Source organism: Buteo buteo, chromosome 1 (assembly GCF_964188355.1).
Source record: "Buteo buteo chromosome 1, bButBut1.hap1.1, whole genome shotgun sequence".
Taxonomy (NCBI): Eukaryota; Metazoa; Chordata; class Aves; order Accipitriformes; family Accipitridae; genus Buteo; species Buteo buteo.
In genome coordinates this window covers 11,164,288-11,183,121 of record NC_134171.1, presented here as the reverse complement: position 1 = coordinate 11,183,121, position 18,834 = coordinate 11,164,288, and positions in this window count along the sequence as shown.

Here is an 18,834-nt window from a genome sequence, read left to right as displayed (position 1 = left end):
TCTCTAAAACATATTTATTTTGCAGACTAGCTTATTTTTATAAAGATATTAAATGAAGAGCTATAGCCATGGGACAACACTGCTAGATATGATTGCAAACAATGAACTGCCTACTGTCTTAAGGTATTGACAAGGTCTGGTGGAGTGTAATGAAAAATTTTTTTCAGCAAATTTTGTGTCAGATTCTGTTACTTCATTCTTAGAATGGAAACATGAAGTGAAGAAGATCAATACTAATTGGCAGGAGAGAGAAGTTCACATGACAACTTGCAAAGAAAGAAGATAGATGTCCCACTTGCATTTCATCAAGCTGATTATTTTATAGTGGTGGAGAGAAAAATTGATTACAAAAAATATGTTTATTCCCTGTTTCCACAATGTACCTTATTTGCTAATAAAATTAATTTTACAAGCTCTGACACTGGAGTGTCTTGGTTTTGCTTAAAACTTTGTTTTCCTCTCAGTATTGACTGCTGTTGCCTTCCTCCTTCTGCAGCCAATCCTTTTCAGTCTTTTCAATTCTTTTCCTGGTCTCTTAAGGAAGTTAGGAGCCTCTAAAGGAAAGTTCAGAGGCTTTTCTCTGTTTCAGTGCACACAGCTTTGGAGAAAGCTACCCTGTGACGGATTTAGTGTGGATCAACTAATGTTGAAATGAACTGTAAGTTCATTTTCAGCCTACTGACCATTTTGTTTCAGTAATCCCTTACTTTCCTCAGTGGGCAACTGCAAAGTTTATGATAATAACTGACTCCATTGTTTTCATGTCACAAAATCCTTATTATTTTTCCAATCACGTCAACTTGAATTTCTATGTTATGGATCAAATAAGTGAAAGAGAATCTAAAAAACCCTCTTTTTATGTTTTCTCCCTGTGAGTTCCTATATAGTATTATATGGTAGTATTTTTATGAATACTATTTTCTGCTTAAAAGAAAAAATACCTCACTAGATTTTTGTTACACAGCAACTTAGAGAGTACACGAAGCTGAACTAGCCATAAGAATGAAGGATGAGGCATCTATGCCTCATCTGTATGAGGAAAGTGGCCTGGATTCAGCTGACAAGTTGCTGACAAAATCTCCCCTCATGGAGGAGAAATCCCCAGTGGCAATAGGTGGCTAAAGGCAGATCGTGTATCAGTTCCCCTCTTGGCATAGGAGGGATGAACCCTACTGGGAACAGCTACAAGATGGCAGTTCTTCTGTGTCTTCATTCTCCATTGACCGTTCCTGATTAACCAAATGGTGTAAGTTAGAAATTAGCTTGTAGCTGGTCAACAGTCTTCTCTTCCATGCACCAAATACAACTTACCTGCAGGAGAGTCTTATTCAGGATAGGGGGAAGAGCTCTGCATTCCCATAGGACATGAAAGGAAAAGCCTTACTGCTTGAGACAACTATCAGGATAGTCCAGAGAGATGTAAAAGGAAGGAGGCACCTTTCCTATGCTCACCTAGACTGATTCATCTCTGCCCTCAAGAAAATAAGTGAAGTAATGGCTCACTGTCTGTTTTTCCTTTGCGGAGGGCAGGACTGAGAGCCAGAGATCCCTGACTTGCTTTTGTGAAGGTGCCTGCATGGCATTCTCTTGGCAAGTGGCCTGCATAACCACAGCTTTTGAGATAAGAGTACAGGTGTGCGTGGTATATGCATGTATCAAATACATAAAACTGTCTGGGGGGCATTGGTCCCAAACCAAGTTAAAGAGGAAGATGGCCATCAGCCAGGTCAGAGATTAACCAGGAAATTTCAAAGGAACTTTAGAAATTAAGAAAAAGTAAGGCTGAAAAGAAGTATAAAAGAAGAATGAAAATTTTCAATGGCAGCAGAGATATGCGAATGGAAACAGTAGGAGTCAAAACCCACCAGAAGCTGCCCTGCTGTCATCTCAACCTTTGCGCAGCAGGATGGAGCAGCCACCTCAGCAGATGCCGTGAGTAGCATTCAACTGGCTAGTGGATTATGGGGTCCAGCAAGTAGGGACCTGCACCTCGCACATATGTATGCAACTTTGTGGTGGGCTTTCTCACTGGCATGGGGATCAGTGGGTTATAGGGAGCAGCAAGTATTCATCCTGTGTGTATGGTATGCCGATTATGTGGCTCAGAGGCTGGTGCCATTGGTGTAATTTGGGGTTTTTTGGTCATGGGAAGGTTGACACAGCACCGGGCTTGCCGGTGACAGATGGAGTCCAGCTATCTCAAAGGTGGAAAAGGATTCTCACTCATGAGTTGGCAGGGCTCATAGAGAGAGCTTTAAACTAGGTTTGAAGAGGGAAGGGGATAAAACTAGGGAAAAAAGGACAGTTTACTATCTTTGGAAGAACAGGCAGGCAACTCGGGAAGAGTACAGGGATCTTGTTAGGTCATGAAGAGAGGAAATCAGAAAGGCAAAAGCTCAGCTAGAACTCAATCTGGCCACTGTCATAAGAGACAACAAAAAATGTTTTTCTAAACATGTTAACAATAAAAAGAGAGCCAAGGAGACTATCTATCCTTTATTGGATGCAGAGCGGAACATTGCCACCAAAGATGAGGAAAAGGCTGAGGTACTTAATGCCTTCTTTGCCTCAGTCTTTAATAGTGAGACCAGCAGTTCTCAGGGTACTCAGCCCCCTGAGCTGGAAGACAGGGATGGAGAGCAGAATATACCCCTCATAATCCAGGAGCAAATAGTTAATGACCTGCTATACCATCTGGACACTCACAAGTCTATGGGACCAGATGGGATCCATCCAAAAATACTGAGGGAGCTGGTGGAGGAGCTTGCCAAGCCACTCTCCATCATTTATCAGCAGTCCTGGTCAATGGGGGAAGTCCCAGATGACTGGAGGCTTGCCAATCTGACACCCATTTACAAGAAGGGTCAGAGGGATGATCTGGGGAACTACAGGCCTGTCAGCCTGGCCTCAGTACTGGGGAAGATCATGGAGTGGTTCATCTTGAGTGCGCTCACACGGCATGTACAGGACAACCAGGGGATCAGGCCCAGCCAGCATGGGTTCATGAAAGGCAGGTTCTGCTTGGCCAACCTGATCTCCTTCTATGACCAGGTGACCCACCTAGTAGATGAGGGAAAGGCTGTGGATGTTGTCTACCTGGACCTCAGCAAGGCCTTTGACACTGTCTCTCATGGCATACTCCTTGAGAAGCTGGTGGGTCATGGCTTAGACAAGCGTACTCTTTGCTGGGTAAAAAACTGGCTGGATGGCTGAGCCCAGAGGGTTGTGGTGGATGGGGTTAAATCTAGTTGGTGACAGGTCACAAGTGGTGTTCCCCAGGGCTCAGTATTGGGTCCAGTTCTGTTTAATATCTTTATCAATGATCTGGATGAGGAGATCGAGTGCACCCTCAGCAAGTTTGCAGATGACACCAAGTTGGGAGGGAGGGTTGATCTGCTTGAGGGTAGGGAGGCTCTACAGAGGGATCTGGACAGGCTGGATCGATGGGCTGAGGCCAGTTGTATGAGGTTCAACAAGGCCAAGTGCCAGGTCCTGCACTTGGGTCACAACAAGCCCACGCAGCGTTACAGGCTTGGGGAAGAGTGGCTGGGGGGCTGTGCAGCAGAAAACAACCTGGGGGTGCTGGTCGACAGCCGGCTGAATATGAGCCAGCAGTGTGCCCAGGTGGCCAAGGAGGCCAACGGCATCCTGGCCTGTATCAGAAATAGTGTGGCCAGCAGGAGCAGGGAGGTGGTTGCTCCCCTGTACTGGGCACTGGTGAGGCCGCACCTCGAGTCCTGTGTTCAGTTTTGGGCCCCTCACTACAAGAAAGACATGGAGGTGCTGGAGCGTGTCCAGAGAAGGGCAACGAAGCTGGTGAAGGGCCTGGAGCACAAGTCTTATGAGGAGCGGCTGAGGGAACTGGGGTTGTTTATCCTGGAGAAAAGGAGGCTGAAGGGAGACCTTATCGCTCTCTACAACTACCTGAAAGGAGGTTGTAGTGAGGTGGGTGTTGGTCTCTTCTGTCAGGTGTCTGGAGATAGGACAAGAGGAAATGGCCTCAAGTTGCAGCAAGGGAAATTTAGGTTGGATATTAGGAAAAAATTCTTTACTGAAAGGATTGCCAGGCATTGGAAGAGGCTGCCCAGGGAAGTGGTTGAGTCACCATCCCTGGAGGTATTCAAAAAGCACGTAGACAAGGCACTTCAGGACACGGTTTAGTGGTTTAGTGGGCATGGTTGACGATTGGACTCAATAATCTCAAAGGTCTTTTCCAACTTAAACAAATCTATGATTCTGTGATTGTCAGTTAATTATTTGCTCTTAAATTAATAAACCTCTTCAGTCCTGAATTGGTTTAAACTATGGGAACTGGGTAGCTTTTCCCTGTGAGAGTTTTTGTGGCCATTGTTGAGTATCAGGTAAGTGCAGCAGAAGTGATGTGCATTTGGAAGTGCGGGCAAAGAGAGAAGGTATTTTCTGGCAGGCAGGAAAGAGGTAAAGGCTCTGCGTACTTGTATCATCTGCCTTCCACTCTGCATTTTTTCCAGCTTGTCTCCCTTTGTGATGATTTGTAGAGAACTCAGCAAGATGAACGTTTCTAAGCACAGTTTGTCTTCCTCCCGCAGACTTGTCAGTGGGAGTGAGATCTGGGAGTTGCACTAAAAATCATTTTGGAAGGAGGAAAATCAGGGTAGAAAACAGAGAACAGCACTGGGAGACTTCAGATACCTCATATACCCTGGGTAGATTTAATTTCAAGATGCAATCACCCCATTAATGCCTGCTTTTTGGGCAAAGAGCAAACCGACAAGAGGACAAGTAACTATTAGCTCTGAGCAGGTCCCAGAATTGGAGGCTCAGATTGTACATATAGAAGAGCCACTCAGTGACAGTGACCATAAGGTATACAGATTTAGCAGCTGTACTGAGAAGGAAAACATAGGATATCGCTCACAGTAGAATGAAACATTAGAAAGGAAAAGCTACACTAAAATGAGGAAGCTTGTTAAAGAGACATTTAAAGGAGCAGGTAATGAGGTAAAATGCTATTAAAACATATTATATTAGAAACTTAGGGCCTAAGAGGACCATTCCCACACCTCAGAGCTGAACAGAAGAGTAAAGGAGGGTATCAGAACTGACCCCCCCCCCCCTTAAAAGTGGCAGTGGTGTCTGCTTGCAAAGAAGATAATGGATCATAGCAAATTAAATACCAATGAACAACAGAGCAGCCAAAAAAAAGATAGAAGGAACAACTTGGTAAAGACATAAATGCTAATAATCAAAACTTCGTCAAACATATCAGAAAGAGAGAGCTTGTCATAGTTAGTAGGATGAATAGACAATGAAGATTAAAAGCTTTGATCCTCACTTATCGCAAAGGAAGGTGGGGAATTTATCACTGATGCAGAAGAGGATGGCGGGGAATTGTGTCAGTCAGAATTATCAACAGCAGGCATTTCAGAAATCAATAAACCGAGCGCAAACCTCTGAGAACTGCTATTTTTAAAAAGAAATTAAGATTTGTTAACTTGCCAAACTACTAAGCAAATAACCTACCTGCTGCTTGACCCAGCCTCAGAATCTGGGAGATAAAAAATGGTTAATACAGTACCAGTGTCTCAAAGGTCATGGCTCAGGTCATCTTGGGAAAGACAAACCAGTTACTTTTGACTTCAGCACCAGCCAGATTGGTGAGGAACTGTAATGAGGAATGGAATTAATAAATATGGATGAAATGATAGATTTGGGATGAGTCACGGTAATGTCTTGTGAAACTGTAAGCGTTTTGTGAAGATGGCAGTTTACTGGTAAGGTGAACCTGCCAATCCAGTATACTTGGACTTAAGAAAAAAGGTTGACAAGGGCTTTCAGTAAAAAATGGTAGAGAAGTTTTCCCTCTAGTAACCAAAAGAATTTTTGTCTCTGTCCTGTTGTAACCACATATGCTAGTAAATGAACACTTTAGCAGTTTATTGAGAGTCTCGAAGGATATGTAGTAGGACCTGTAATGCTCAGCATATTCACAAATGGTAGAGGAAAAAAAGGTAAATAGTGGGGGAACAAATTTTGCAGAGGATATGAAATTATTCAGGATAGTTAAGTCTAAAGCCGCTATGCAGAGATGCAGGAAATTTACAGTGCTGAATGACTGGGTGAAGATCAGATGATATTCAGGGCTGATAAATGGAAATTAATCCACATGAAAGAAGAACTTTAATCTAGCTCTCTGTGTTTAATGGTAGACATACAAACACAGTATTATCACACAGAAATGAGACTTTAGGGTCATTTGTGGCCGTTCTCTAAAAATGTTAATGGAAATTTTTTGTCAGCAAGGCATATGCACAGTACTGCTGTGGCAGAGAGTTAAATGAATAGTTCTCAGAAAACCCACACAACAAAATCCATCCAGATGGGTGATTCGAAACACTGCCATAGTACGTCAATTACTTTCAAAAACTTTTCAGGAAAACAAAAAAAGAAGAAAAAAGAGCCAGGATTTGATTCAAACAAATTAGAACAGGATGCAAAAGTCACTAGCGAAGTTTCCACTTTCTTTGTTGTTGTCTTCAGTAAATCTTTCACTTTTGATTCAAAAGCTCATTTGGTGATGTAATTACTTTAGTGCTGTGGTGTGCTGAGGAGGATAGCTAAGTAGCTGCATTTAGATTTACTGCAAAGCAATAAGCAATATTACTGCTGAATATTTTTGGAAGGATTTGCCTTTCAATATATTATTTGATTCTTCTTGAACTGCTTACTCATATACTTCCTACCAGCTCCATTGGATGACCTAGAAATGCTATTTTGTAATGAAATATAAAAGCTGAAAAATATTAGGTTCGGGTTGGTTTTTTTTTTACATTTAAGAGAAAATCCTTTCAATCCTAAAGTACAAAGTTTTCAGGTAGGGGCACTGTATTCCATTATCCATGACACCTAGAACCTCATATTTGCCATATATGTTTTTAACTGATTATTTGTCTACTTTTTTTGTCATTTTTCTATCATTATTTTATCTCTGTTCATATGGAGATTATATTGCAAAGACACGCTTTAATATGTCTGGTGTAATCAAATATCTACTTCTACCTTCCTGGCTTGGAGAACAGTGAAGCTTTTTGTTTTGTTTTGTTTGTTGCTTTTTCCTGCACAGTATTAGCAACAAATACCATTAGTGTGAGCTTTTTTTTTCTGTAAACAACATTTGGCACAAAATGTCCCTGAAATAAGTTCACAGACATCAGACATTCTTAAACCAAACCCTGAATCATTCATTCTGCAAAAGGGGGGTAAACTTTTATTTCTTTGGACCTTTGTCCTCATGACAATACTCTGAAGGTTACTTACTGTCATGATTATTCTGCTTGCTATTGTAGTTAGTACTGGGCCAAATTTAAGTTAAACTGCCCAAAATACCTAGGGAAAAGAAGGACAAGTGTGGAGCAGAGATTTTAGTTCTCTTGGGAGTTAAAGCATTTCAACGTGACACCATCTTTCCCATGCCTGCACTCCCTCCTTCAGTCATTCATCTCTTTCTAAGTTCTTGCAGCAAGCGAAACCATTTCAAAGCGGGGCAAAATGAGATGTTTGGACAACAGCTTTCTGCCCTACAAAACCCTAATCTGCCCCCAAAACACAGTCCATTAGTGCCTTGAAGCATGGATTGCTGAATATACACATGCTTTTGTTTCTGGCAGTTCCTCATTTTTGGCTGGTGCAGCCTTCACGGCACTCTGTCTCCAGGCAGATTCTGGGGAGACATTTCTTGGTGTGCGGAACCCTCAACTTCTAAAATAGCAAGCATGAGCATGTTTTATTTTCAGTTGTTGGCATGATACCCCATGGCGTCCTGTGGTTCTCCAACAGGGAAGCAGTTTTGGACCCTCTGCATGCGTGCAGGGGGCAGTCCCTGCTGCTGCTCACTCCTCTGGTACCAGACACGTAAATGGGGCAGGAGGTCTCCAGCCTCTGCTCTGGGTAGCTCCTTCACCCACATCCAAACAAGGTGAGGAGATGAGCCTCCAGAAGTGTGCAAGGTCAGAAGCCAAGCACTGGAAGTCTTGCAGTAACTCATCATCATGGGAGGTCTTGCCTGCCCGGCACTGCCCTACTTCATTTGCCAGCCGCTGCTGAGCTCCAAAATGCAGGCGTCTTTTTCAGGTTTAACTCCAAGGCGGCATCTTCCATTCGCCAGGGCCCTTATTCCACAGGCCCATCTTACCCTGATGGCTTCTGCTTTTTTGCCTCCGTAGTCCCCATGCTGACTCTGCCTTGCCATCCCGCTCATGCTATTTTCCCGTGTCCAGTTCCCCAAGTTTACTTTCCTTTACATTCCTCCTACAGAGCCTTTCTTTCCTCAGACCCCATCTGAACTGTTTTTGGCTCCCATTCTCCATCACTCCCCATGGTCAGGTCTCTTCTTCTTTCAGCGTCCTCCCCACCTCCAAAAAAATCCCTCTGTCCCTATGGTGCCTGGTCCTAGGGTTTTTCTCTCCTCTCCTGACTTGCTTTCAGTGGGGTGCCCCTCCAGCTGGGGGAGCACACGAAAAGCAGTCCTCAGCTCTCATTTTCTGTGTCACAGAAAATGAAACCCATGGTTAAAGTCGTGTCATGTCCCCCCCCGCCCCCCAGGCACTATAGTGAGGATGGAGCAAGCTAAATCCAAAGCAGGTCCTTGGCACATTTAGCTGCTAACCCCTGGCTACTGACTGCTGACGTGCGGAAGCAGGTTTTTCAAAGGCTTAAAAGCTGAGTAGTTTTTCCATGGGAACATAAGGGCTTAAACTTTGCAGCAGGGTAGCCCTCATAGCTCACCCAGTATGACCCGTATACCGCAGGATGCTGCTTTCTCTCAGCCACTCCCGTGCTGTGGCTGGTACCCGGTGTTCACCCATGGTGACCCCAAGGAGGGCATCCTGTCAGCGATCAAGGACATCAAGAAATGGAGACCCAGTTAACCTTTGACTATTGCAGCGGGAGACTTGGGCAGGGTGAAAGTATGAATCAGGAACGTACTTTGCACTGATCTGAAAGGGAACAGGCAAGTTCAATTATAATGGAAAACAATTGTTATAGCAACGGAATATGTACCAGTGCCAAGTAAAAGCTATTGTGCTGAGTCTCCAAACCACTAATATTAAACTAAATACACAGAACAAATCAGGCATGCATGTTTGAAATCTGTTTGACATAAATGCACCTTTTGTTGTCATGGTTAAATCCCCAGAAGTTGATTTATTTTGAATATCAGACAATCAGTTTCTTAACAAAATTATATAAAACACCTCTTCTAGAAACCTGAAGGTTTTTTAGAACAAGATAGCTTAGTTGAATAAAGCATGCTTCTTCTTATAATTTCAGAAACATTATAGTGAAAAAAGTTAGATAGGGCTCCTTCTTTGCCAAGGAGGCAATTTAATCAACCAGACATTTTTTATGAGAATATAATCTTCTCCTTACCACATTCATATAAACTAAATGAAGAAAACTTAACAAGGTACTGAAAGTACTTTGCTGAAATTCTGCTCTTAATCACAGTTATCCATATATTAAATGTTTTCTACATAAGGTCTTATGTGTATGCTAGATGACTGGTCACTGAAAGAGAATATAATCATGTGGTTTTCCCTTAGGCTTTAGATTTTGAAGCCAGTTTGAAGAAGAAGATACAGACATTTTTGCTTCTCTAACTCAAGCTTCTGAAAAATGAAAGCCTGTGCATCCTGTGCGATTTCAGTTATTTGGACCTAGGCCAGCGCACATCAAAGTTGTAATTAGTCAGTGCTTGTGAGAAGCTGCACAAAATGGTGAAAGCTTTCCTAGGGATAGAATAGCATTATTTCTTGGTGTGATTTGTTAAACAACTGTTGTAGTATATTACTATTCCACACTATGCTGAGGTTGCAATATTCTAATAACACAGAGCCTGGAAAGGCTTTAAAGCCTACTATTGACTAGCAAGAGTTTCCCACCTTGCTCTTAGCCCAGGGTGTTTTACCTGCCAGGACAGCAGACACTGGCAGCCTTGGCAGGGGAAGATAAGACAGCAGCTCTTCAGTAGGTGCACGATGTCCTTGGCAGCACAGTGCCGTGCAGAACACGGCTCCTTGGTCCCGGACACCGTCCTTTTCCTTCCACGCTTTCTGTCTGATGTGGCGGTGCATGTGTTGGAGAACACAGGGCAAGCTGAAGCCTGTCTCTGCTGAGGCTGTGCAATGGGAAAAGGGGATAGGATTTCTTGCAGAAAGAAGCACTGCGCTCTGTGCTGGTCACTACAGCTTACCAGCACCACCCTGAAGGTGGTCCAGCCTCGCTCTCCACTGGGGACTCAGTGGTGACTTTCAAATAGCTGAGAAAAGTGGCAGTGGGGCAGATTTTGTTAAGGATTCTCTTTACAAGAGTGTGGCATCTATGCCAGGAGTAGAAACTGAACAGGACAGAGAACCCCTCAGGGTTTGCTGGTCACCTAGTTCTTTCTTTTATTCTCATTACTCTACTCATCTCAAGGTAATTATTGTGCAAGTCAGACCTGAAAATTAACATTAGGAAATTTCTTAAACTATATGTTCCTCTGGGCAGCAACCCATTCTGTGTTTCTATAAAGCATCCAGTACTCAGGCCCACTGCAGGGAAAAGAGTAAGTTCAGAAGCAACACAACTTGCACTTTCTCCCTTTCTTTATATTTCTGAAATTCTTTCTTCCTTTATTTACTCATAGTTCCTCTTCTGAGGTGTGAAGTAGCTCACAATGAAACTCTTGATTGTGTCTTTGAAATACACTTAAACCTCAGGCTAAAGAAATGGTACGCACTTCTGGAGAGTAGCTTCATTCTTGATCCTGTTTGCACTTCGGATCTTTCAGGATACATGGCAGCTATTTGTCTTCTCTTATTGAAACTGGATATTCACTGATTATATGGCATTTCTTTCAGGTCCATGACAAAATACAAGGATAGCAAACATTCCTGAACCTCTGATATTCTGTTATTAAAATGAAATTTTAACTATGGTTCAGAGGATGGATGAAAGTTTACTTTGCTAGAAACAACAAAATTATTTAGAATGAATCCCATCAATACCTTTTCAAGACTGGTAACCAAGAAACCAGCCTACCAGCCTTGATATAAGCAGTGCATCCCCAATAAATCCCTTGAAAGCAAGCTAGTCACCATAACAGCAAGTGACTTACATCTGTGATTTTCAGTGTTAGAACTAACTTCTCTAGTGCACTTCTTACTGTGCTTTGGGAGTCCAACCTGGTCATCTTTTTGAAAGAGTCTTGTTCTTTGGGAATGTCCTTGTTTCACTTGTACCCATTATACGCTCCCCCAAGCTCCATATAGTCACTGGAGTTCCTGCAAATTCACACCCTTGTAAAGAGAGGAGGAATTGCCTGGGACGTCTGAAGAGTTTCCTGACGAGGGGCTGGCACAGCTTAACGTATTGCCTTTCTTATTGTGCGAAGCTCAGTTTGAACATTTTACAACTCAAAGTTTTAAAGTCTTATTTTAAAAGTCTCACATCTATTGCTCATGTTTTATCTCCATTTTTACAATGTAATGACCACAATAGCACCAGTATCCTTTTTGTAACGATACACAACTCTTGAGCAGTCTTTCCTCCAAAACCATGGTTTTTTTTCTATCTGCAGGGGTTTTTTGTTCAAATAAGATATTCATTATCACCACCACAAAAATATTTTTATCTGTCTTCATTTTTGATATCTCCCTCTTCATCCTTTCTAACCCCAGTGTCTACATGCCTGTCCAACTGTAAAATTGAAAATATTTAAATGTAAACCATTCTTGTGTCACTAGTATCATTCTTCTTGAGAAACCCAGCAGAGAAAGCAGAAAGTTTATTTTTCTGCTGCCAGCACTTGCATCAAAAAAGCTCTGATGGTGGCTTTATGAACAGCATTCCAGGGTGCCACTTGAGCAAGTATAAACCAGTTGAGGGAGGAATATAAAAATAAATAAATAGACTATCCTCAGAAAGCTGGAGACATTTTTGAGCCAAATATTTTATAAGATTTGTAATATTCAGCTACCTCCTACTCTTCCTGTCATTATTGTACTCCTAAGTTTTTAATGTGCTAGGAAAAAAAGGTATAATGCTGCACAGCAGTGAGAGATGAGGTTTTGAGGGTTTTCTACTAGGACCTTGAATTGAAAGTGTGAAGACACCTAACAAAATGGATCCCATTAACTTTTAGTCCCATCCTTTTCAGAAGGCTGTTCAAAAGAACATCCACATGGAATTCAAAGTTGGTTTGGAGGTGCAGTCATCACTGATTCTAATTCAAACATCATCTTCGGAGCAAAAACTTTGTAAGTAATTTCCGAGACTTGTTTTTGATCTGCCTGTGTTGGGTTTTCACTGTGTATATAAACAGTGTATATATAACTTGTGATGTTACTGATAAAGTTATTTGTTATAACAAATACACACAACCATTATTAATAAATTACAGTCCATAAAGAAAATTAATGCAAATAACAAGTAGTAGAAGTGATGAATCTACTTCTGCTGGGTTTAGTGTGGCAGAGTGCACAGAGGAAAAACAAGCTCTAAAGAGAAAAAAAATTAAAAGACAGATAAGACAGATTTGAATTTTAAAATAAATTCACTGAATTTCTTCTTCTTAGAAGCACATTGTTCCCTCAATCAAACATAACCAACATGCAGACCACTATTACTTGAGGTTATTCTGGATATGGGTAGAACTGCATGCAAAAAATTCAAAGAGAAACAAAATGTAGAGCTAAGTTTTGAGCACATCAACATGAAGGATAAAACTCCTAGTGATTCCCTTGAGCCAAGCATTCACTCCAGAAGATGTTGCCCAAAGGGTAAGGACAGAAAATAGGCAGATACAAATTCTGCTGTGATAAGTGACTCTCAGACACACAAGACATTTTTCAACTGAAGTGTAACTGAGAAATTAAAAAATAACAGACATCAAAGCTTAGGAGCAGGATTTAGAAAAAAAAATCAGCACTAACACTCTAGCAGTCTTTGTGCATAAATAATACTGAGGGTTAGCAGAACTGTTTAAAATAAAATGCCCAAACAATTACTGAAAGAAATTCAGAAAGAAATTTTTTATTATACAAAACTATTGGCACCTGAAGACCAAAGGAGAAATAAAGAATAAACGTGTTGCAATAAAACTGAGCGGTGAAAAGAATCTTTACTTGAAGATTGTATTAAGTTTGAAGTACCAGACATTGCACTTCTGTGAATCTGATCATTGTGATTCTTGGCTATGAGTGAGAAGAACAAATGGACAGTGTTAGCCACTTATTTGTACAATCTAATGAAGTACAAGAGTTTTCTAGTTAGAGCAAAGCTGTTTGCTGTTAAGAACACTTGTTAACAATGTTCTGTGCTTGAGAAGTCTAAAAACATCAGATATTTAATTTTTCCCCTATTTTCATAAGTGTAGTAATTATTTTGATCAGCTGCCATTTAGGAAAAATGTAAATAACACACTGCCGGGTCAAGCCAGCAATCCAAATTTCACCCAACTGAAAAAGGGACAAAACTAATTGACGCTTGCTGAGGATTTTTCTGGTGCTTATCTCACTCATTTCTTCTGCATTTTGATTTGTTGCAAAAGAGCTACTGATGATTTAAACACAGATGCCTAAGTGTGGCTTCCTTCTGCATCTGAATTTTAGAGAGGGAAATATTCACTCGTGCAAAGTTAAAATGGGTTCTATCCATGGATAGATAATTTTAAATCTGAGGGTACTTATTTTATCCATGCAGTCATTCATCTGTAAGCATCTGCCTGTATCTTGCAAGTGCAGCTAGGATGGAAAATGTAAAGAAAGTGTCTCCCACGTTGCTGGAATTTTAACTCCTCACAAATCCCTAACCCACCTTACCTTCAGCATTTGATTTCTTGCCAGCTCCAACCCTAGAAAAGTAAAGTTCTACAGTCTACAGAATTTGACACCAGGCTCTCATATCATCTCCCCAGCGACTCTTCACTTCTGAAAGCTCAGTATGTTAATAGAGGAGATGGCTTTCATGCAAACAAGTTCCTTTAAGGACCTGGAAGCAGGCATTTGCTCTTCCCTGTCATTGTCTGACACATTCTCTCCATTTTTTTCCCCTGTTACTACCTCTTCTTCTTCCCAAGAGCAAATGATGTAATGCTACTGGAAGCTGCATAAACAAACTGAAAATAGAGAGCTATTCCACAGTGCATCTAATAAAGGCTCATCTAGAAAAGACTTATAGTATGTCACTTTTTTAACAATTCAGTCGAGATCAATGAAGAATGATATCACTTCTACCAAGCACTATATTGTGGATTTGTTTTTCAAAGGAAAATTTTTCTTCTCTATGCTAAAGAAAAAATATTTTTTTCAATAAATTCTCTTGATGTTTATAGCTACAGAACATTATTGGTCCATTTGCAGTTAGCCTTCAAAAAAAAGTCTCCTGAGGGTTGGTGACACCAGAGGCACATGCAAGATTAGTTCTGTAACAAGCCATGGAAGAAACTTAGATGTGAGGTAGTAACTGGTATTATAATAATAATTTCTTCCATTCATTGACAATATTCATTGACACTCTATCAGTTACAAATTGGCTTTGAGTCCCAATAACATAAACTGGAAGAACACACAATCAGCCCAAATACATCCCACCCCAGCACAGGCTCAGTCAGGGTGCAGAGAAACAGACATATCAAGAGGAGATATTTGTAATTCAGAGCATTTCTGTGAAGTTTGAGTATCAGCCTAAGTATCAACACAATCTGGTAATATTGTGTCACCAAAATACAGCCTCAGACTTGTCCGGAAGCATTGAAGGAGCTCAGTTCCAGCATGGTCACTTCTGTCTGTGCTGCGGCACTGTTAGGAAGGATGCAGCATCTTCTTTCGCTCCCATCTCTAGTGTCTAGTTTCACATCCCGGCAAATTCAGTTGGAGTCTCTTGATCAGCTTAATGGGGTTTCATGAACTTACTTATAATAAATTGCTGTCCCTGTCGTGTTTAGGTCCTGCCTATAGATGAGACTACATACAGCATTAAATTTAGTTATTAAATTATTAAATTAAATAAATCAGAGCTCACAAACACTGACTTCACTGTCCTGAGTAAAGGTAATGTGAATGGCTCACACACCTGGAAATGAGCAACTGAAGAGTCATTCGGCAACTGTGGAAAAGGAGCGATCCATTTCACAAGCAGGTACTTTCACATGCAGGCTGTGTAACCTGCTGGCCCAGCAATCTCTTCCCATTTGTCTATTTCTGATGGCATTGGTAAAAAGGAATATTTTATACACACATATATTTAAAAGTGAACTTCCAAACTCTTTGAATGCTGCAAAATACCAGGTTTTCTTTCTGTCCCCAAGAGAATGCTTATTTTTGACCCATACCATGTGTCAGTGCTCCCTTCTTCTTTTGACATGTTATAGATCCAGCACTGGGACACCAACGGTAATTATCATGTTTCTGGTGACAAAAAATTATGATAGGAGCATACAAATTGCCACACTGAAGCACAGAGCAGTTCAGTTATGCTATTCATCTTTGACCCAGGTCAGCATCAGATTTAGGGAGGTACCTGAAAACCAGCAATGTACAAATCTAGAAGTCATTTTTTGGCTGCTGTCATCTGATATTTTATTTATGCCTGAAAACATGTGGATAAATATTTCTTACATGTGTAGCTTATATATATGAGTTGGCAGTGGCTTTCTACTCATATAAACTTCTCATCTTTATCCTAATTATGCTCTTGGCCTCAAAGATGCTGGGTAGCAATTCTTCAGAGGAGCAATACCCAAGTAATTGCTGTACCATCATGTAAAACCACTAGTGGGTAAACGATACCATTGTATGGCAGATGTTTAGTGCAGAGCATGGCAGTAAACATGATTGCTTTTTATTTCATTTCTGTTTATCTTAGGCTATGAAATTTCCACACAGGAGACTATGTAAGAAGGCTGACAGCGCTGCTGATTATATTACTTTTATTTATGTGGAAGATTCTCTTGTCAGCCAGTTATTACTGTCGTTATCCTTGACTAGGACTTAATCACTCAAGCTATAACAATGACTTACTACCTTTCCAGCCACTGTGTACAATTTTGAGTGGAAATGAGTGAGTCTGATTCAAAGCAGTCAGCATAATTCTGATTTATCAAGAGAGTCAGGAGCTGCCAACCTTCTAAATACAAGGGTGTCCCTGGGTCAGCAGATGTACAAATATTTCAGTAGCTGTCACTGTGTTGCGCTGTGTTGTTCATTTGTCAATGGAGTTCTGCTCTAAGCGAAGCAGCCTGAATATTCAAACACTGCAATAGATCAAAGCGAAGAACAAGGCTGTAGGCTGAATTTTTTACAGCACTGAGACCCTCAAGTAGCAGGAACACTATTGCAACAATTGTGTTTTGATTAAAATTTGTCATGTGGCTGCACAGATTGGCCAGTCTGGCTTCTGAGGCTCCAAAATCATGACTGTCAAAAATCTGGTCATATTTGTTAATTGTACTTTGGTGTGCGTACAGACTCTTACAGAAACAAAAACGAACGCAGACACACACAACACACATAATGTATGTGATTTATTATTATAAGCCTTGCTTATGCTTATAGTGTGTGTGTGTGTGTGTGTGTAAACTGCAGACTTGATTCCCACCTCTACAATTGACCTCTTCTTATTTTCGATAATATAAAAAATCTATGTGCAGCCTGAATAAAACTGAAACTCCAGCAAAACTTTTTAAGGTTTCCAGAATTTCTTATTCTGTAAAAGCACAAAACCAAAATTTTTCATGGTGTTTTTCTCAGAAAAGGCAAATGAGAAAGTGGGTGAGAGTGACAAATAAACCCTTTTTTCATCCTAAACAGAGATTTTTGTCCTTGAGCTGAGATATCTTTCCCAAATTTTTCACTGGAACAGATACATTTCTACCACAAATTTTGGTTCTAATAGATTTACACCAAAACCCCATCATTTCCAAGGAGAAAGATTTTTCTCTGAGTACGTTTACACTTAAGGGGTTGAAACCTACTGAAACAAAGAAAGCATTTAACAGGGACTTTTGACTAAGTAGCAAAGGATTTGTCCCTAACAGCATTTGATTTAAGACCAATTTGCATTTTCAGGTGCTAATTTTCTGAATCATCTCACCCTTCATTTCTGCATATTCTAGTCATATGCAAATGCTAATTGTAATTATATACTTGGAAAGGAATCTGTTAAAATCATGGTGAAAATGCAGGAAATATGTGTTAAACCCTCTTACTGCTGACCACTTAATACAAGATGCAAAAAATTGTCCTTAAATTTTACAGGAGCAGAGTTGTCTAAAATTTCGTCCAAGCTCTTCAGAAGGGATGGGCACTTCGCTTCTGCCAGCTCTGTTGCAACATCTTCCATGTTTGTCCAGCGTCTTTTCACTTTCGTGAAATACTTATGTCTCCTCATTTTTAAGATTTATCATGGTAACTCTTCAGTTCAGTTAGCTTTGCCACCATAATTGAAATTCCACAGAGTAGGTGAATGTCTCACAACAAATCATCTTTATTTTGTAATTTCCTTTTAAGCTAGACAGCTGGGTCACCCCTAACTCCCAAGGACAGGTTTGTGGTTGTAGTTTGCCACTCCTATATTTGTTGCCCTTTCTGCTCTTGGTGTTTCCCTACACGGTCTTGTCAATACCTGTATTTGCATTTCAGCTCATAGGCCTTTTTCCTTTTTGTGAACCATATACACACCTTCCACATTCATGGCACCAACTCTTCCAAGAATTGAAGCAGAAAAGGGAAAAATGGCTCCAAGAGTTTTCTCTCACACAGACTAAGGGAGAAGTTTTCCAAAGGAAAGACTAAAATGGGAGCAAAATCAGGCCCAGACAATTGTGTGCAGTCTTTTAGGTTTAAAGATTTTTCAAATTTAAAGTCACACCCTAAAATTTTGAACTAAATTAAACCTGTCACATTCTAGTCTTGCTTCAGGAGAGCATGCACTGAAATGGAGTAACGTAAGAGAAGCTTTTCCAATGACATTTCATCCTGACTAAAGTGAGGAAGCACTGGAAATTGAAAAGACAGGCTGTTGTTTCTGAGACTAATTGTAAAAATCCAGTGTGTTATTTACTTTGAGCTCTGCCACAGCATCTGAGCTTCTGAGAGCTGAGAAGAGCAAGAAATGATGTCTGAACATGCAGGTGAGCCTTATGAGACTCAGCCCTCATTAATAATCTCTTTCAGTACCATCTAACTTGTTTTTTTTTCTTTGCTACATCTGTGAATTGGCCAAAAGTCATTGCATTCCACACAAAATCCTCCTTTTGCTGCTACCTCTAAGCTGTGCCCTGCCTTCTGCAAATTCTCATGGATGTTTTCAGCGCAAAGATGTGGGTTTTAGATTCCCATTAAAGTTTGACAGCCCTTCCACAGTTAAATTTACCACCATAAAGACGAACGTTTACATTCAAGTCACCAGACCCGCTATTAACAGCAACAGCTTGGAATCCTACTGAATTGGTATTAAATGGCTCCAAATGCTTGTTGGAAGAACTGGAGCTGTAAACAAATTGTGCTCCCCTCTGGTCTCCAGCTCTAGTTTGTAAAGCAGCAGCACCATGAATTCTCCTCTGCAGGAACAAACAGCAGCAAAGGACAGATGATTGGAGCTTGAAGCGCCTTTAAACCTGCTCCAGCTGTCATTGAATTTCTCTGACTCCCTGCTAGTGGCAATTTCAACTAGCAGAATGCAGAGGCCATTTTGTCGCAAGGGTTAAGAGCTAACAAATGAAAGGGTATTTTGTAAGTCTGAAAAATTAGCGTGGACATCTTTCAGCAGCACCCAGCATGGCTCAGCATACCAGCTGCAGCATGTAATGAACGG